General features: G+C 47.3%; 1 protein-coding gene across 2 annotated transcripts in view; it reads left to right on the forward strand.

Annotated features, from left to right (window-relative positions):
• Positions 1-2213: 2213 nt before the first annotated feature.
• LOC124007250 (neuroligin-2-like) overlaps positions 2214-19552 on the forward strand; it is a 97489-nt gene continuing 80150 nt past the window's right edge. The window contains exon 1 of one of the 2 annotated variants that reach the window (XM_046317680.1): positions 2214-3001. The gene's annotated coding sequence lies outside the window, so the exon portion shown is untranslated. The remainder of the gene's footprint in view (positions 3002-19552) is intronic. The other variant, XM_046317681.1, reaches the window with a different exon arrangement.

A 19552-nucleotide genomic window follows, 5' to 3' on the forward strand; every position in this document is an offset into this window, starting at 1 on the left:
TATTTATGATATATAAAAATTAATGGATAGTGTGTATTGTTATTGTATTGTTAGATATTACTGCACTGTTGGAACCGGAAACACAAGCATTTCCTTGCACCTGCGATAACATCTGCAAATCTGTGTACGCTACCAATAAACTTTGATTTGATTTGGAGGGTTGTACTCACACAGTGGTCATTTACTGAGAGAGAAACACCACCCTGGATCCTTATCCACATTAGCTCTGTTTAGAGCCCCAAAATGAATATTGTATCTGTCTGTGTTTGTGTGTGTTTGTGTGTGTGTGTGTGTGTGTGTGTGTGTGTGTGTGTGTGTGTGTGTGTGTGTGTGTGTGTGTGTGTGTGTGTGTGTGTGTGTGTGTGTGTGTGTGTGTGTGTGTGTGTGTGTGTGTGTGTGTGTGTGTGTGTGTGTGTGTGTGTGTGTGTGTGTGTGTGTGTGTGTGTGTGTGTGTGTGTGTGTGTGTGTGTGTGTGTGTGTGTGTGTGTGTGTGTGTGTGTGTGTGTGCAACAGCACTGTCCTTTCTTGTGGTCTTGGCTATATAGAGAGTGGTCAATAATTAGGTGCTCATTAGAGTGCTTTGTGCTCCTGCCTCAAAGTCGATGGAAACAAACTGATGTGTTTTTGCCACTGGCTCCAATTAGCACCTGGTCAGAGAACACTGAAAGCAGAGCCTTGACTGCAAAACACACCCAATACAACACGTTGTATAGACCACACCAATGGTCAGACATTACTGTCACAGTTTAACACATGAAACACCATCTCTCTACCAACACACACACTCATTATATGCATTAAATAAAGTCATGACATGTTTGTGTGTGTGTGTGTGTGTGTGCAGAACAATACAGTATGTGTGTGTGACCTTTCTTAACATTTACAACCTTTTTTTGCATTTACAACCCTGCAAGCTATTGTCTAACATAACTAGGCATCAAACCCACACATGTACACCTACATACATTTGGACATGTTTGTCTGCGCAGTCGATTAATTATTGTCAACTTGTAGATTTCAGGAGCATTATTGGCCTAAAATATACAATCTGACCTCCTGGTAGCCACACACACACACACACACACACACACACACACACACACACACACACACACACACACACACACACACACACACACACACACACACACACACACACACACACACACACACACACACACACACACACACACACACACACACACAGAGAGTTGCTGAGTAAAACCCCTGGGGCTGGTTTGGGCAGCTCTTCTGCTTTGTTGTTCTGGTTAATCACACGGACTCACAGAGCGGATGATGCACCCGCAGCTGCCGGCTCTCTCCTCTGTCAGTCCTCTGCTCTGCCCTTACCTGTGATGAGTGGCCACAGACCCCTGGGCACACCAGCACCCACCCCCTCTATCATTTGATCATGACATGTGAGATGTGCTTGCTACGGAGTAACAGCACACTGACACACCAGCCAAGAATCATATGGAGTACCTATCTATTTCTTATTATCTCTTTTTCTAGACAAGGTGCCAAATGGCACGGAGGTGAACCTCTGGCATCATAGGCAAAGGCTACTCCACAACAGCCAGCTCCCTCTATTGCATTGCCCTAGACCGACAACACATTCAGGACTGAACGACACATCACAGTAGCATGGTTCATTGAAGTCATTTGATACAGAATAAAGATGCTGTATTTCAAGATACCGAGACCCGGTGCAACATAGGCCATCTCAATTGGTTTCTCTGTCGATGAGGGAGAAGGGAATTGTTTCTATGGCTTTAACCATTTCTGACGTCACCCTGATGCAGATCTCCATCTGAAAAACATACTTCGTTCGATAATGGAAACACTGCGCCGAGTGAGGTCAAAACAGAATACTTTCTTTAAGATGATTTCACAGATATAGATTGGCTTCGGCTGACAATAATGCCTCCTCCTATCTTCGCTGTCTATTCGTAAAAAATGATCACTGCAAGAGAAAATTGTAACATAATGTGGCAAGCAGCGACCGATGGCACAAATGGGACACACACTCAATCTGCGGTAGCTTTGAGTGAATTCGAATGAGCGTGAGTGTTTTAAAAAAGAGAGAGAGAGAGAGAGAAGTGTGTGTGTGTGTGTGTGTGTGAGAGAGAGAGAGAGAGAGAGAGAGAGAGAGAGAGAGAGAGAGAGAGAGAGAGAGAGAGAGAGAGAGAGAGAGAGAGAGAGAGAGAGAGAGAGAGAGAGAGATAGAGAAAGTGCGTGTGAGAGAGGTAGATAGAGGAGAGATGAGACACAGCATCTCTTCTCAGGCACTAGCCGAAGAATCTTCACGAGTGAGGCATTGATGGATCTGTCGGGGCTGCAAAATAATTAACATCATTACAATCCTGTAAAAGTCATTATGATATGCCAAACGAGGCAACAACGAAACGGATGATCCATTCATAGCTCCCCTTTGTTGCCGATATAAAACATCAAAGAAGAATTAAAGCAGAGCGACAACGCAAGTACGCAGAGGAGAGGTCTGACACCCTGTTTGGAGCGTCTTTATTTTATTAATTTAAATAATGAGTTAATGTAGGCCTTCTCACAACAGAGGGAGGCACCGTGGAAATGTATCACCATGGAAAGGAGAGAAGACGAGCATCCTTTGCTTTGAGTTAACGCTAATGCGTCACACGCATTTGTTTCTATTATTGTTTTATTTTGTTCTCTGCCTTTCTCTTACGAACTCAAAAATGTGGTAAGCTATCTGTCGACTAGGGAGAGAGAGAAGGGTGTTGTCAGAAAGAGGAACGAGAGGAGGTGGGGGCATTAAGAGGTATTATTTTTTGGGGGAAAGGGGGGACAGATCGACACGGAGAAGGTGAATTGATGTACGAAAGCCTGCGACACCTCACTTTAATGAGAAATAATCTTGCAAAAGAAATGGCGTGAAACATCATCCGAAACAAGCAAAGAGAGAAAACCAGACGCATCTTCAAGGGAGACCCTCGCGTTCTCACGTTTACCGGGAATATTTTGGGTAAGCCTATTCCTCCCTTTTAAAAAATAATGTTCATGATTTCCTATAGCTTTTGTGTGCGCAAGCATCGGTGTGACGCTGTTGTTCCGTATCTCCTTCGTATAATCGATCCTGGCGCACTGTCACCGTTGGGAAATTAGTTGTCAATATTGGCAAACCTTCATGCGAATGTGTAATACAAATGTTTTCCTTCGTTTCAATAGTGTGCTATTTCAGTGGCCTTTGCCTGTTGATAAGATGTCGCCCCCTGAGGTTTTTACGCTAACATTATGGCTGGCTAATATCCGCAGAGCAACCCGCGATGCCGACGTGTCTTTCCGTTTTACCAGAGAATAAAATGGAACCAAGATGGTCAGCATCCGATTTGATTTGAATCAGGACATGATCAAATGATAGGCTACGGCGGGCGGACTGGGGCATATCAGTCGGGCCAGTCGTGCTGCTTACCAGTCGAGGAACCATTTAGGGAATTAATTGCGCCCATCGGTAGCCCTTTGGCTACGTAGGGATTGATAGATTTTTTTCACTTGATAGATAATGGTTGTATGTGCTCTTAGTGTGAGCGTGCCAGATCCCTCTGCCATACCGGTGAAATAGATTGCTGTATTTTTGATATCATGTATTGATCTGTGTGATTTATTTAGGTAATATTTAATATTGGTCACTATCATCAACATACACCCTCATTGTCACACATGTAAAATATACACACACAGGTATAATCAGATGCACATCAAAGGAGTGTGTATTGGTATTGGTATCACAGGAGTGTGTATTGGTATTGGTATCACAGGAGTGTGTATTGGTATTGGTATCACAGGAGTGTGCATTGGTTTTACATTTACATTTACATTTAAGTCATTTAGCAGACGCTCTTATCCAGAGCGACTTACAAATTGGTGCATTCACCTTATGACATCCAGTGGAACAGTCACTTTACAATAGTGCATCTAAATCTTAAAGGGGGGGGTGAGAGGGAATACTTATCCTATCCTAGGTATTCCTTAAAGAGGTGGGGTTTCAGGTGTCTCCGGAAGGTGGTGATTGACTCCGCTGTCCTGGCGTCGTGAGGGAGTTTGTTCCACCATTGGGGGGCCAGAGCAGCGAACAGTTTTGACTGGGCTGAGCGGGAGCTGTACTTCCTCAGTGGTAGGGAGGCGAGCAGGCCAGAGGTGGATGAACGCAGTGCCCTTGTTTGGGTGTAGGGACTGACCAGAAGATTGCTACGATTCCCTCTTTTACGACGTCTTTGTTTTGGGTCGCAGGCTGGGATCCATTCCGTTGTCCTGGGTGGAAGGCAGAACACAGGATCCGCATCGGGAAAGTCATATTCCTGGTCGTACTGATGGTGAGTTGACGCTGCTCTTATATTCAGTAGTTCTTCTCGACTGTTTTGGTATCACAGGAGTGTGCATTGGTATTGGTATCACAGGAGTGTGCATTGGTATTGGTATCACAGGAGTGTGCATTGGTATTGGTATCACAGGAGTGTGCTTTGGTATCACAGGAGTGTGTATTGGTATCACAGGAGTGTGCATTGGTATCACAGGAGTGTGTATTGGTATTGGTATCACAGGAGTGTGCATTGGTATTGGTATCACAGGAGTGTGCATTGGTATCACAGGAGTGTGCATTGGTATCACAGGAGTGTGCATTGGTATCACAGGAGTGTGTATTGGTATTGGTATCACAGGAGTGTGCATTGGTATCACAGGAGTGTGTATTGGTATTGGTATCACAGGAGTGTGCATTGGTATTGGTATCACAGGAGTGTGCTTTGGTATTGGTATCACAGGAGTGTGCATTGGTATTGGTATCACAGGAGTGTGCATTGGTATTGGTATCACAGGAGTGTGCATTGGTATTGGTATCACAGGAGTGTGCATTGTGACTATGCAAGCGATGCACACACTCGCATCCAAGGAGAGGGGCACATTTATATTCAGTGCTGGTTGGGCAGTACTCAGTCAATGGCAGAATTCAGCTCAGACAAGAGGACCTCTGTTCAGATGGAGGTCGAGGATACACTTGTAATAGGGCTTAGCCTTCTTAATGATGGTGGATCCACCTCGCATTGCCCACTGATCTTACGGACAGGGTCCTAATCAGCTAGTGCTCCGACCTTTACCCTCTAATGACTCCGGGAACGTCTAAAATGCATACATGATGTACGGAGAGTTATACAACGGGTGGTTTGAAATCCCCATTGTTTAGAGCCTCTCCTGCGCATGATATATGAGACGACATACACATTGCCACATTCATATGAAGTGGCATTGTTTACGTCGTCGTTACCTAGCAACGCACTACCACTACTACTTGTACAACTACTAGTCTTAGCACCTGTAACTCGTCATGGATGATTTTAAAGTTAAAGCTACTTATGCTATCACTCCAATGACTCGGAGGGTTGTGAAAAAGAGTGTCCGTTTCTATGGGACCAGAGCCCTCTGAGTTGAGCAGTGGTTAATGTACAGCATTTTGGGATCTGTCATTCTTATTCTTTTATTTAAAGTTAGAACTCAGGGATCTTCCACTGGCTAAAACCAACAGGTTGTGTCCAGTTCTATGGTCTGTGCCCTGGCCCCATGCCAGGAGCAGCACCTGCTGTGTCATAACGCTGCCATCACATCAAAGTCTAAATGCAAGGGAGGGTGTAGAGCTTCAGGGGCTACTCTCACCTATGAGGAACACTCATTATTCACACTTCGAAATGCTCACAGCACAAACATACTACACTGAGTGTACAAAACATTAAGAACACCTGCTCTTTCCATGACATAGACTGACCAGGTGAATCCAGGTGAAAGTTATGATCCCTTATTGATGTCACTTGTTAAATCCACTTCAATCAGTGTAGATGAAGGGGAGGAGACAGGTTAAATAAGGATTTTTAAGCCTTGAGACAATTGAGACATGGATTGTGTTTAAAAAGGCTCCTCTAGTTTGTAATTTTCACTTTGAAATGACAGACTTGATTTCGCCTTAAGAAACATGTATAAACTCCTACAAAAATTACCATTAATTATCATCCACAAAGTAATTCTAATTCCCTGTTGCTGAGAAAGAGTCACTTAGTAGACCTGTATTGCATCTATATGAAGAGTTTCTGTTGGAGGATCTTAGTATGACTGTGAGTGGAGCAGGCCAGGCCCAGGGAAGGAGCGGACCAGGCCCAGGGAAGGAGCGGGCCAGGCCCAGGGAAGGAGCGGGCCAGGCCCAGGGAAGGAGCGGGCCAGGCCCAGGGAAGGAGCGGGCCAGGCCCAGGGAAGGAGCGGGCCAGGCCCAGGGAAGGAGCGGGCCAGGCCCAGGGAAGGAAGGCCCAGGGAAGGAGCGGGCCAGGCCCAGGGAAGGAGGCGGGCCAGGCCCAGGGAAGGAGCAGGCCAGGGCCAGGCCCAGGGAAGGAGCAGGGCCAGGCCCAGGGAAGGAGCAGGCCAGGCCAGGCCCAGGAAGGAGCAGGCCAGGCCCAGGGAAGGAGCCAGGCCCAGGGAAGGAGCAGGCCAGGCCCAGGGAAGGAGGGAAGGAGCAGGCCAGGCCCAGGAAGGAGCAGGAAGGAGCAGGCCAGGCCCAGGGAAGGAGAAACAGTAAGGAAGGAGCAGGGAAGGAGCAGGCCAGGCCCAGGGGAGCAGGAAGGAGCAGGCCAGGCCCAGGGAAGGAGCAGGCCAGGCCCAGGGAAGGAGCAGGCCAGGCCCAGGGAAGGAGCAGGAAGGAGCAGGCCAGGCCCAGGGAAAGGAGGAGCAGGCCAGGCCCAGGGAAGGAGCAGGCCAGGCCCAGGGAAGGAGCAGGAAGGAGCAGGCCAGGCCCAGGGAAGGAGCAGGCCAGGCCCAGGGAAGGAGCAGGCCAGGCCCAGGGAAGGAGCAGGCCAGGCCCAGGGAAGGAGCAGGCCAGGCCCAGGGAAGGAGCAGGAAGGAGCAGGCCAGGCCCAGGGAAGGAGCAGGCCAGGCCCAGGGAAGGAGCAGGCCAGGCCAGGCCAGGCCCAGGGAAGGAGCAGGCCAGGCCCAGGGAAGGAGCAGGCCAGGCCCAGGGAAGGAGCAGGGAGCAGGCCAGGCCCAGGAAGGAGCAGGCCAGGCCCAGGGAAGGAGCAGGAAGGAGCAGGCCAGGCCCAGGGAAGGAGCAGGCCAGGCCCAGGAAGGAGCAGGCCAGGCCCAGGGAAGGAGCAGGAAGCAGGCCAGGCCCAGGGAAGGAGCAGGCCAGGCCCAGGGGAAGGAGCAGGAAGGAGCAGGCCAGGCCCAGGGAAGGAGGCCCAGGCCAGGCCCAGGGGAAGGAGGAAGGCCAGGCCCAGGGAAGAGGCCCAGGGAAGGAGCAGGAAGGAGCAGGCCAGGCCCAGGGAAGGAGCAGGCCAGGCCCAGGGAAGGAGCAGGCCAGGCCCAGGGAAGGAGCAGGCCAGGCCCAGGGAAGGAGCAGGCCAGGCCCAGGGAAGGAGCAGGCCAAGGAAGGAGCAGGAAGGAGCAGGCCAGGCCCAGGGAAGGAGCAGGCCAGGCCCAGGGAAGGAGCAGGCCAGGCCCAGGGAAGGAAGGAAGGAGCAGGCCAGGCCCAGGGAAGGAGCAGGCCAGGCCCAGGGAAGGAGGAAGGAGCAGGCCAGGCCCAGGGAAGGAGCAGGCCAGGCCCAGGGAAGGAGCAGGCCAGGCCCAGGGAAGGAGCAGGCCAGGCCCAGGGAAGGAGCAGGCCAGGCCCAGGGAAGGAGCAGGCCAGGCCCAGGGAAGGAGCAGGCCAGGCCCAGGGAAGGAGCAGGAAGGAGCAGGCCAGGCCCAGGGAAGGAGCAGGCCAGGCCCAGGGAAGGAGCAGGAAGGAGCAGGCCAGGCCCAGGGAAGGAGCAGGCCAGGCCCAGGGAAGGAGCAGGAAGGAGCAGGCCAGGCCCAGGGAAGGAGCAGGCCAGGCCCAGGGAAGGAGCAGGCCAGGCCCAGGGAAGGAGCAGGCCAGGCCCAGGGAAGGAGCAGGCCAGGCCCAGGGAAGGAGCAGGCCAGGCCCAGGGAAGGAGCAGGAAGGAGCAGGCCCAGGGAAGGGTTATAGGGATGTAACCTAGCAGTGAGTTCATCTTGGATGCATGTATGGAGCCTTTCCTCAGAGCACATGAATAATGAAGGGTGTACGGCGATGTTCAGTTTGCACCAACCCCTGAGTATGTGCTTCTTCTCTGGTTTCTGGCACAACTACTGTGTGTTCTGTCTTACACAGTGCCAGCCTGTAGGCATCTACCACAGCTGGATTAACATTTAAACCATCATCAGGGGCCAGGGTGGGTGGAGCCTGCTTCCTTCACACTCAAATGTTCACTTTAAGGCAGTTGGTTATGTTATGAGCATTTATTTCATGTTCTATTATTTTGTTTTTGTTTTTGTCCTAAGTCAAACTTTATAACCATGCCATCTCATATTCCACTTCTATGGCAATATGAAGTGAAATGTTGGGCGAGTATAAATGTAGACATTTCTTCTTGGTAGAGTAAATACGGTTGTTTACATAAAACGCTGCATTGTGTGGCCAGTAAAGCTGTCGTCCATGTCTTCACCATGTATATTAAGGTCATTTTTTGTACAGGTTAATTTCTCATCCAGCTGTTCGCTAGTCCTCTCTCACACACACATCAGGCCGATATCAGTACAGCCCCTATCTCACATTAAGCTGACCTCTGTACAGTTCTCTCAGCGTACAGGAAATCTCAGAGTACACTTGCCTCTTGTGCATACAAATGATGTCCGTGCAGTCATTTTTCACATATGGCTGATCTCAGTTCAGCACTTTTATTGACCTTTTCACCACCTTAATGTAGCCAGCTGTTATTTTTTCCCCACAATTTGCTACATTCACAGGCTTCACACCAAACAGACCCGTGTAGGGTGTGAATCATCATCTGCACTCAAGACTTTTCTCAAGGCAAGATCTATATTTCAGCAGCTGCCTGTCATGTGATGGTGCCAGGTTCTAAAAAGCTCTCAACGTGGCCCAATGAACCGTGCTTATTTGCTGGGATGTGTGATATGATGTGCCTAACCCCAGTGAGCCAGTGTTTTGCTGGCCGGGTCGTAGAGCAACAGTGACTGGTCTCCCTGCACATGCCTCCGCTGCAGCTGCTGACTAAGGAGATTCCTTTGTTGCGTTCCCCATCATGAGCTGCGACTGACAGGCTATAGAGGCCTGACGGAAAGATTGCTAGTATTATTTAGCATGTGAAGAGTGAAATTAGAGCTTTACTGTATTAGTAGAAGGAGAAACAGGGAACTGATGTATTCTCTGTGGTCAAACATGTCACCTTTGTTGCAAGCTTGTGACCTCCCGACCGTAAATGTCATGTGTGTTGTGTAGAGATGATTGAAATCAACATTGTAAATGATGGAGACGAAGTCTTCCTAATTAAACCCAGTGTTGTCTAATTAGCCTCTAGATACTGTCCCCAACTAGTCCCTTAGTCATGGCCAGGGAGCAATTATTTCCTGAGCACAAACCGTATGGACATTCCTCTGCTACATGTCACCATCAATTCACATCACGACAACATGATGCAGAGCTTCTTCTGTCCCATTTCTTCATTTCACATTCCAGAGGGCCTTGTAGCATCCACCATGCGACATTACAGAGATAATCAAGGGTTGTGGTGAAGGACAGGTCATGGGGAAGAGAGAATCTATTTTTAACAGAGCTGGAGTAGAGCCTCTATGTGTGTAAGTCTGTTGCAGGGTATCCAGTCTTAACTGGTTCCCTGGGTTCCCTCTGTGTTTCTAGGGGCCAGGGATCAGTGTGTAAGTGGCTCCTGTGGGTGTCTGTTAGGCCCCGATGCCACAGGACATAGTGCTTCCTTGGCTTGAGAGGTCAACCAGAAGGAAAAACCCAACACAAAGGGAGTGACGGGAGGACCTGCCGATATCTGTTTGTGGAGTCAGCGGACCGCCAGTGGATTTTCGGGGAATAAATCCACCATCACTTTGCTGGAGAAAAGGGATTCACACCGTTGCACAACGAACGGCGATACAGTTTATAACGGCTTTGCCAAAAAACAGCGATACAGTTTATAACGGCTTTGCCAAAAAACAGCGATACAGTTTATAACGGCTTTTCCAAAAAACGGACTCTAATTATTCATTTGTTTGGAAACTCCGATCCCAGCTGGACTACAGTTTAGGGACGGGGTTTCAGCAGTAGTTGTAGGAGACAAGCCAAACAAGCACACGTAAACCAGATGGAAAGCAGATAGCTAAACAGACTGAGGCAGCCACTGAATCACAGCAGGGCAGACAAGAGGTTCTGTAGGCACTGGCCCTAAAGTTCATTTGTAGCGTGCCTGTAGCAGTCCTCCAGCCTGTATTCATCACGATGGTTGGGCTTTCCACCTGGCCACACATTTGTTTCAGCCTGAGTTGAGCAACGTCATTGTCCCCATTACAAGTGATGTATACCTCAGTGGGCTTAGCTTACTTTTTAGCGCCAAGCGGTAGTGTACAGTGCTGTATAATGAAGCATGCTGGAATGTGTGATGTGCTCTAGTTAAAGCATGCAATGCTCCCTGAAGGTGAGCATCTGGCCTCCCAGATTATGATGTATAATATAACAAGCATCTGAACTAATGCAGGCTACTAACCATTTATCAAAAGGCTGCTGAGCCTGATCAAGACTTGGTTCAATTTAAAGCTCACGCTCCATCATTAAGGCCTCTTATAGATATTCTACAAGTTCATTTCAAACCATTGATGTATGTGGTGGTGATTGTGGAATGGTATATTGGTTGTTTATGTTACAGTAACATGGAGTGCCCTTGAGACAAATGATTATGATTGGGTGCCCCCCCACCCTCCTCCTCATAACTAATCTATGCTAGTCACCTCCTACTATATAGTCTTCTGTAGCTCAGTTGCTGGAACTTGACACTTACAATGAAGGATAGTGCGTTCGATTCCCGGAACCACCCGAACATAAAATGTATGTACGCTTAACTATAATTTGCTTTGGATAAAAGTGTCTGCTAAATGGCATATATTATTATATTATAACCATCTCTACATCATCCCTGACACAACAATCTCCATACCGTATCACATAACCATCTCTACATCATCCTATATCACTAGCCATATTTCATTCTCAGGCTCTTATATAACACAGAGGTGCTGAAGATACGTTTCACTCTGGAAATGTTACGAGAGAGAGAGAGAGAGAGAGAGTCAAAGTTGTCAACGAAGCCACTGATAGGTAAAAATGTTGACCTCTAAACCAAACATTTGGTGAAACCGTGATAGGACCAGATACAAAAGAGTGGGTGAATGGACAAGACAAAATATTTAAGTGCCTTTGAACAGGATATGGTAGAGGGTGCCAGGTGCACTGGTTTGAGTGTGTCAAGAACTGCAACGCTGCTGGGTTTTTCACATTCAACAGTTTCCCTTGTGTATGTCCAAAGGACATCGAGCCAACTTGACACAACTGTGGCGTCAACATGGGCCAAAATCCCTGTAGAATGTTTTCGATAACTTGTAGAGTCCATGCCCCGACGAATTTAAGCTGTTCTGAGGGAAAAATTGGGTGCAACTCGATATTAGGAAGGTGTACTGAATGTACAAAACACTATTCCTAATATTTTGTATACTCATTGTAGGTAGATCACTGCTCTGCTCTCATACATGAGCTATGGTGATATTTATGAGTTGACTTGAGCCCTCTGGACATTTCCCATACTGTTAGCCTTAGCCATGACTTGCCTACGGGCGGAGATAGATAAATTAGGTGTATGGAGATTACCAGGCTGACTCGAAATTATCACGTCCAACAGCAATTTCATAAAAATAAATAAATAATTTCATTACAGGAGTGGCCCCCAAACATTCTTTCCACCTCATGCAGCGATATGACGTCACATAATAATTTGCGCATTTAATTTTAGCGTCTTCCCCACTTAAATCAATAAATGGAAGGATCTGTTGCTAAAACAAAGCAAACTTAAAAATACATAAGTTTTAGAAAATATTGAAAAACCTCATTTAAAGCTGGAGAAATGAGATGTTTTCTGCAGCCAGGGAGATAGACAGTGCCCCGAGAGAGCCGCTGTAGAGAAACGTGAAGGGTGCCTTCCTGCTTAAGTCTTTAGCACCTTTAGTCTTTCAGCACCTCCCCCCGTGGACGGAGACAGGTTGAAGAGGAGCGTTTCAGGCACGCCAAATTCGGATATCAAATGAAACTTTCATTTTGCATAGTTCAGGTTCTCGGCCAAGACTGGCATAGAAAAACAATCCCGACTATCAGCAATAAAAACAAATACAAATATTGCTTGTCTTATTTATCGGTGTAGAAGTGATACGATGCCAGTCTACCTCCAAATAGGTCAATTATTTCTGCTTCATTGGTTTTCATTGCACATAGTTGCATATTTTGTTGCCCCTGTGGGGCACCTCACGTGTTCTATATCGGACATTGCTAAAAAAAAAAAAGATATCCAGCCATCACCTCATCAACTCTTTGGCCAACTAAAAATAAGATGAATGTGTATTGATGTGAACTCTGTAAGCTACACACACATATTAAATAATTAAGATATTGCAAACGTTATTGGGTTTGAGTCAAGGGATAGAGAGCAAGTCTTGTATCTGCTGCAGACCTGAGTGACATGCAGCTGGCTCCTCAGGAGAAACATCAAGCCAGGCCAACCTACCAACCCCCAATATTTAAGCAATACGGCCCTAGAAGGTGTGGTATATGGCCAATATACCACGGCTTAGGGCTGTTCTTAGGCCAACGCAACGTGGCATTTACCACAAACACCCTCAAGTGCCCTATTTCTATTATAAACTGGTTACCAATGTAATTAGAGGGGGAAAATAAATGCTTTGTCATACCCCTGGTATACGGTCTGATATAATGTACCACAGCTGTCAGCGAATCAGCATTCAGTGCTCGAACCACCCAGTTTATAATACACAAGTTAGCACCGGTTAAAGCTATAACGTTGAAATGCCTATTTACTCTGTTCCATCTCACACCACTAACTATTCTGTCCATGCTAGGGTCGGGTGTACGTGCTAATGCTAGCTAAGTCCACTATGAGACAGGACGTGACTGGGGGTGTGTGGTTACTGACCCTTAAGACAAAGGGAAGAGGATAGTAACCCCATTTAAGACACGTTTTGTCAGAATTCTAATTCTTGTCCTGAGAGAGAGGAGGTGGCAGGGAGAGCAAGAGTGTGTGTGTGTGTGTGTGTGTGTGTGTGTGTGTGTGTGTGTGTGTGTGTGTGTGTGTGTGTGTGTGTGTGTGTGTGTGTGTGTGTGTGTGTGTGTGTGTGTGTGTGTGTGTGTGTGTGTGTGTGTGTGTGTGTGTGTGTGTGTGTGTGTGTGTGTCACAGGATGTTGATGGCACCATAATTGGGAAGGATGGGCTCGTGGTAATGACTGGAGTGGAATTGGTGGAATGGTATCAAATGGAAACCATGTGTTTGATGCCATCCCATTTGCGCCGTTTCAGACATTATTATGACCTGTCCTCCCCTCAGCAGCCTCCGCTGTGTGTGTGTGTGTGTGTGTGTGTGTGTGTGTGTGTGTGTGTGTGTGTGTGTGTGTGTGTGTGTGTGTGTGTGTGTGTGTGTGTGTGTGTGTGTGTGTGTGTGTGTGTGTGTGTGTGTGTGTGTGTGTGTGTGTGTGCTTGCATGTGTGTTGTGCATGTGATCAACCTCATTAATCAAATGCATACAGTAAATTGCTTCTATCTTTTAATTTCAGGCTTAATCAGCGTTACTTTGCAAACTACTGTATAGTAATGTTGCTAAAGCCAATCATAACAATCCTTAGTTAACTCAAATAAGGCCTAGATTTAATCCGTATCGCGGATGATCCTCGCTATAGTTTGATTGAAATTTAAAGGCAATGTTCCTGTGTTTGCAGAGACCGCTTATGTCATGCAATAAAATGCCAATTAATTACTTAAAAATCATACAATGATTTTCTGGATTTTTGTTTTAGATTCCGTCTCTCACAGTTGAAGTGTACCTATGATAAAAATTACAGACCTCTACATGCTTTGTAAGTAGGAAAACCTGCAAAATCGGCAGTGTATCAAATACTTGTTCTCCCCACTGTAAATCGGCAGTGTATCAAATACTTGTTCTCCCCACTGTATGTCTGCTCAATTGGAAATAACCTTAATTTAAATCATGCTATAATGCAGATCTTCCGCGGTACGGACGGAATCTAGCCCCAAATAAAATGAGTAGCTGAAAAGCTACTAAAGTTAGTAAAGTTTTACCTGAACATTTCCACAATATCTCTTTCGTCCTAGCTCCCAAACTCTAATTTTAAAATGCTATTTCTAAGGTCTGACAGCAGTGTTGGACAGTCTTTTTTTTTTTTTTTACAAAGTATGAAATATAATAGAACCCTCTATCTAATTTCTAGTTTCTAGTGAGTTTCTAGTGAGTTTCTAGTGAGTTTCTAGTGAATGTGATTTATAAAGCCATTGAGATCCCCCAGCTTCTGCCCTCCTCCCTCCAATGGAAATGCTCATAATGTAATTACTTTGCAAGATGGATGGTGCCCATCCAGGATGCCCTGGACCCCCAGCTAAATCAAAGCCCTCTTTCTGTCGGGTCGAGAACCGCTCGCAAGAACAGCTCACGCGTCAGAAATGAGTGTACCTCCCATTCACGCTTTCCCCCAGCATCACTCATACATCCTCCTCTCGCCTACTCTCATCCGTTCAACGCCACTCTGTGCCATAGATCAGGCCCCCACAGCAGCACCACTGAGAGAGGGAGGGAGGTAGACAGAGAGAAGGGGGAGACTGAGATGCAGTTGTGTACAGTAGTAGTGGACACTGCATGACTGCCTTCACTGCATGACTGCCTTCACTGCATGACTGCCTTCACTGCATGACTCTGCCTTCACTGCATGACTGCTTTCACTGCATGACTGCCTTCACTGCATGACTGCCTTCACTGCATGACTCTGCCTTCACTGCATGACTCTGCCTTCACTGCATGACTGCCTTCACTGCATGACTCTGCCTTCACTGCATGACTGCCTTCACTGCATGACTGCCTTCACTGCATGACTGCCTTCACTGCATGACTGCCTTCACTGCATGACTCTGCCTTCACTGCATGACTGCCTTTACTGCATGACTCTGCCTTCACTGCATGACTGCCAGCTTTAGGAAATGCAATCCCATTCTCTCTCTCTCTCTCTCTCTCTCTCTCTCTCTCTCTCTCTCTCTCTCTCTCTCTCTCTCTCTCTCTCTCTCTCTCTCTCTCTCTCTCCCATCTCTCTCTCTCTCTCCCATTCTCTCTCTCTCTCCCTCCCCCTCTCCCTCTCCTCTCTCTCTCTCTCTCTCTCTCTCTCTCTCTCTCTCTCTCTCTCTCTCTCTCTCTCTCTCTCTCTCTCTCTCTCTCTCTCTCTCTCTCTCTCTCTCTCTCTCTCTCTCTCTCTCTCTCTCTCTCTCTCTCTCTCTCTCTCTCTCTCTCTCTCTCTCTCTCTCTCTCTCTCTCTCTCTCTCTCTCTCTCTCTCTCTCTCTCTCTCTCTCTCTCTCTCTCTCTCTCTCTCTCTCTCTCTCTCTCTCTCTCTCTCTCTCTCTCTCTCTCTCTCTCTCTCTCTCTCTCTCTCTCTCTCTCCCCTGATCCCAGATGTAACTCCCCTGCCTATTTCCCAGGACTAATCCCCCCTGTGTTGGAGGGGGCATTCCTTTAAAGAAGGCAGGAGTATTGCCCCTAGGCATGGACCGCTTTACTGTAATGTGGGCGTGTTTGGCAAGTGAAGGTACGCAGGGGTGTGGCTCTTTTAATCCATGATGAAGTGTAGTTGTTGCATTTGAAATGGCTCAGAGTGAATACCCCTCCTGAGACCCACCCCTGATCCCCAAGCTCTATAGGTACACCACTTACCCCCACACACAGACCACCAACCCATGTAACACCTGCCTGCACACAACCTGAGGCCTGAGGGAACACCCTTAATGTGTTGTGACAAGTGTTATGAAATGTCATGTCATGTAATATTTCATATTGTATTTAACTTGGAAGCCTTGGAAGCAGCTAATGGGGCTCTTTAATGAATACAAACCTGCAACATTCAGTCATATTCATCATCTCTCAGCTTGAATCATTTGATCAAATCTCCATGTTTGAATTGTTTCCATGTACATTTTGAAAGACACAAGTACAGTACAGCTCAAATCTATTCCAAATGTCTATTATCCTTCTATCAAGTAGAAGATACAACATCAGGTCATTAATCATAGAGGACCTGGCATGACATTGGAACGCACCCAGTACCGTCACACAGTTGACCCGACTTCACACAAATACAATGGGTCAGTTAGACTGTGCTCACTGCCCTCTGTTTTATCACGATCAAGTGGGGTTCATTATTAAACGTTTCAGACCATTTGTCTCAGCCAGGATCGCTCTCCTTAAATTAGCCTTGGCTAGAGGGGAAGCAGCTGTCAAACTGCTCACACTCTCCCCACACATAAAAAAACCTCACCTAGTTTGCTGCCTAGATAAACAGTAATTAGTGTGTGGCCAGATTGTTCATACTAGTGCACTTCAGTAACACGCACATTGGTACACGGATGCCATGACAGATGCAGAAACACACTCTGACACTTATAAGTACTGCGTACTGTACAATTCTCGGGCATTTTATCTGGGCGTGGGTGTGTGTGCGTGGGGGAGTCGCGGGGGCTGGTGTGTGTGCTGCTGGTGATGAGAGTAAAGACCAGTGTTCACCGTGGGGCGACACATTGATTGTCTGGCCTAGCGGAGGCAGAGAGACTTTTTTTTTCTCACCTTCTCTTCTGCCCACTGTTTTACATCCCTGGTCTCCATCCCTTGTTCGTTAATAACACCCTCCACACCCGCTTCCTTAGAATCCCCTTAATGGACTTTTATTTGATTATTCATGAGCTTGTTTATCTGATTGTTTCCCTCATGCTGTCACTTGTAGGGATGCATTCTGGGAGATATAAATTACACGCAAAAATCGAATCTGAACAGTCTTACATCTCCTTCTCACTAGCCCCTCTAGGATTCCTGTAGACAGAAACTTTTCAAGTAGACTATTTTGAAGTCCTGGTTGAACTTTGGGTTAATTACAATAATAACCTTAAGTGGGGCACTTTGTTTAGTTGTAATCTCTAAATTCACCCTGGCTGGAGTGAGATGGGGTTTGAGGGTAGAGGGTGATGGACCGGGGCTGTAGTGCCTGGGCCCTTTTCAAAGTGGAGCTGCTTGAAGTGGGAGCTCACGCTGAACAGAGGGAATTCTGGGATGAAGCTCCCGGCCTTCATGAAGGATGACAGCACAGTGGTTCAGTGTAATTATGAGGTCGACCTGAAATTAACATTGGAACAAGAAATGGCATGCTAAAATGATTATTTTCTCAGACAGATTAACCTTCAGTGGGATATTGCTGTCCAGAACAGATTAGCTAAGAATAGATTGAACTAAGAATCAGAAGAGTTTCAGTCAGAGTGGGAGAGGAGAGGGGATATTACACCCCACTGTAGATTAACCAGGAATAGATTAACTAAGAATAACATTGGAGTTGAATTACCCAGCTTTCAGTATTACTGTACTTGCAGTAAATCAACCGTGTGTGTGAGTGTTTTCTGCTCACGGAAAGGGACACCTGAGTTGCTACGGGATTGAAACAAGTATTAGTTCTCCCAGAGACATTGCCTTCTGGTTTTGTGGCCTGCTAAGCTGCTTGTCATCCACAGACGTGCGTTTAGTGCAGGAGAACAGAACAGCTTGACAGTTGAAACAGTGCATGTGTTTTTCAGGACTGGCGGCAGAGACAAAGAGGCTTATGACACGCTGTTTCTCAAACGCCGCCATTCTGCAGGGGTTTCACAGTTCTATTTGACCATTCGTCCTCTTCAACACAGCTGTAAAACTGTCCTGGAGGCAGACGGTATTACTACACCAAACAGCCTCACCTGACAGAGCCGCAATGACTGTTAGGCCAATTACAGGACACAGCCCTGGCCGATACACACACACACATTCAACTACACACTCTATTCTACTGATGCTGATGACGCTAACTTCTGACCCTTTATTGGTCGGTAGGGGATTTTCATCACACTCAATTTCAACACATATTGTAGGCCTATGTGGTAGGCCTGGACAATATGGCTGATGGATATATGAAACTGAAGCTGGTTCCATTGCTTCCCTTTGCCAATCCTTGTGTGAGGTGATCGTGGAATCATTTGAGATTCTTGCTTACACTAGCCCCTCCCCCTGTAGTCAGTACTCAGCATCTCGTGTGAGAGTGCGTGTGTGTGAGAGTGCGCGTGTGTGAGAGTGCGTGTGTGTGAGAGTGCGTGTGTGTCTGTATGTGTCTGTAGCTCTCACACACTCCGAGAGCTGGGCGGGCAGTGGGGAGGGAAGTCTGTCTGTCAGACTGCAGGCCCTGTTGGACGTGACCCGAACCCACGCTAAGCTAATCAATAAGGGCCCACGAGTGGGATTCCTCCCCAGGAGCTAAATGTTAATTCAGAACACACAACACACAACATCCTCCTTGACTGAGTGACACCAGCATACATACAGACATACACACACATACATGCATGCTTTTACACATATATTGTGTCCCGAAGAGAGTAATATCTTTGAGTGATTGATGAGCTGACCTTATCATGCTGATATATAAATAAACCTATCTCTTGGAGACTCTCTGTGTTTGTGTGCGTGTGCGTGTGCGTGTGTGTGCCTGTGCCTGTGCCTGTGCCTGTGCCTGTGCCTGTGCCTGTGCCTGTGCCTGTGCCTGTGCCTGTGCCTGTGCCTGTGCCTGTGCCTGTGCCTGTGCCTGTGCCTGTGCAGGGAGGTAGTCTATGTTCATCTGCCCCCTGCAACATAATGAGCTGCAGGGCTCTTATTGAAGAGGAAATGTAAGCACTTTTTATTGACAGCTCCTGGGTGTGTAATTCATCATGCTGTCTGGAACCAGTGGAGCCCTGCCGTCTCCAGCATGGACACATGCTATCGGTTGCTATGGAGTCCGTGCTCCGACTGCCAGCAACTCATACCACAGCATCACTGCTCTAATCTGCTCTCCATGCCGCAGCATACCTACACTTTATCCTTCTGTCCTGCTTACTGATTGGTCAAGGAATGACCACACTTATTTTATGGTAGTACTTCTACTGTTAAGTCGGAATGTGAATGGCACAGACAAAATGGCAGCCAAAAAGCTGTCCCTTCCTGTAAAATGATTTTTTTCTGTGTCGTGAAGTTCAGAACACGTGAACATTGAGATCATAAACCCTGGAGAGACTGGAGATGACAGGATTCCTCAGAGGGTTGTTAGTAACGTTGCTAAGAAACCAAGTGGTGATTTGACCAGAATACATTCTGACATTCATTTTGTTTTATGGATCCTTTCTCATGGAAGTGATAATATCATGTGTATGGCTGGGGGGGGTTGCTGCTAATATTATGCTCCAGCTGTGTTGCCCATATTCACGATATAGCCCTGCGTCGTGTGTGTTATCCCTGTCCTGTTGTCCAGTGGAGGGTAATATCCCCTCTCCTCTCGTACCTACCCGGCGCTCCTTTCATCCTGCTCTGTAACCG

Source organism: Oncorhynchus gorbuscha, linkage group LG20 (assembly GCF_021184085.1).
Source record: "Oncorhynchus gorbuscha isolate QuinsamMale2020 ecotype Even-year linkage group LG20, OgorEven_v1.0, whole genome shotgun sequence".
In the NCBI taxonomy this organism is placed as follows: domain Eukaryota; kingdom Metazoa; phylum Chordata; class Actinopteri; order Salmoniformes; family Salmonidae; genus Oncorhynchus; species Oncorhynchus gorbuscha.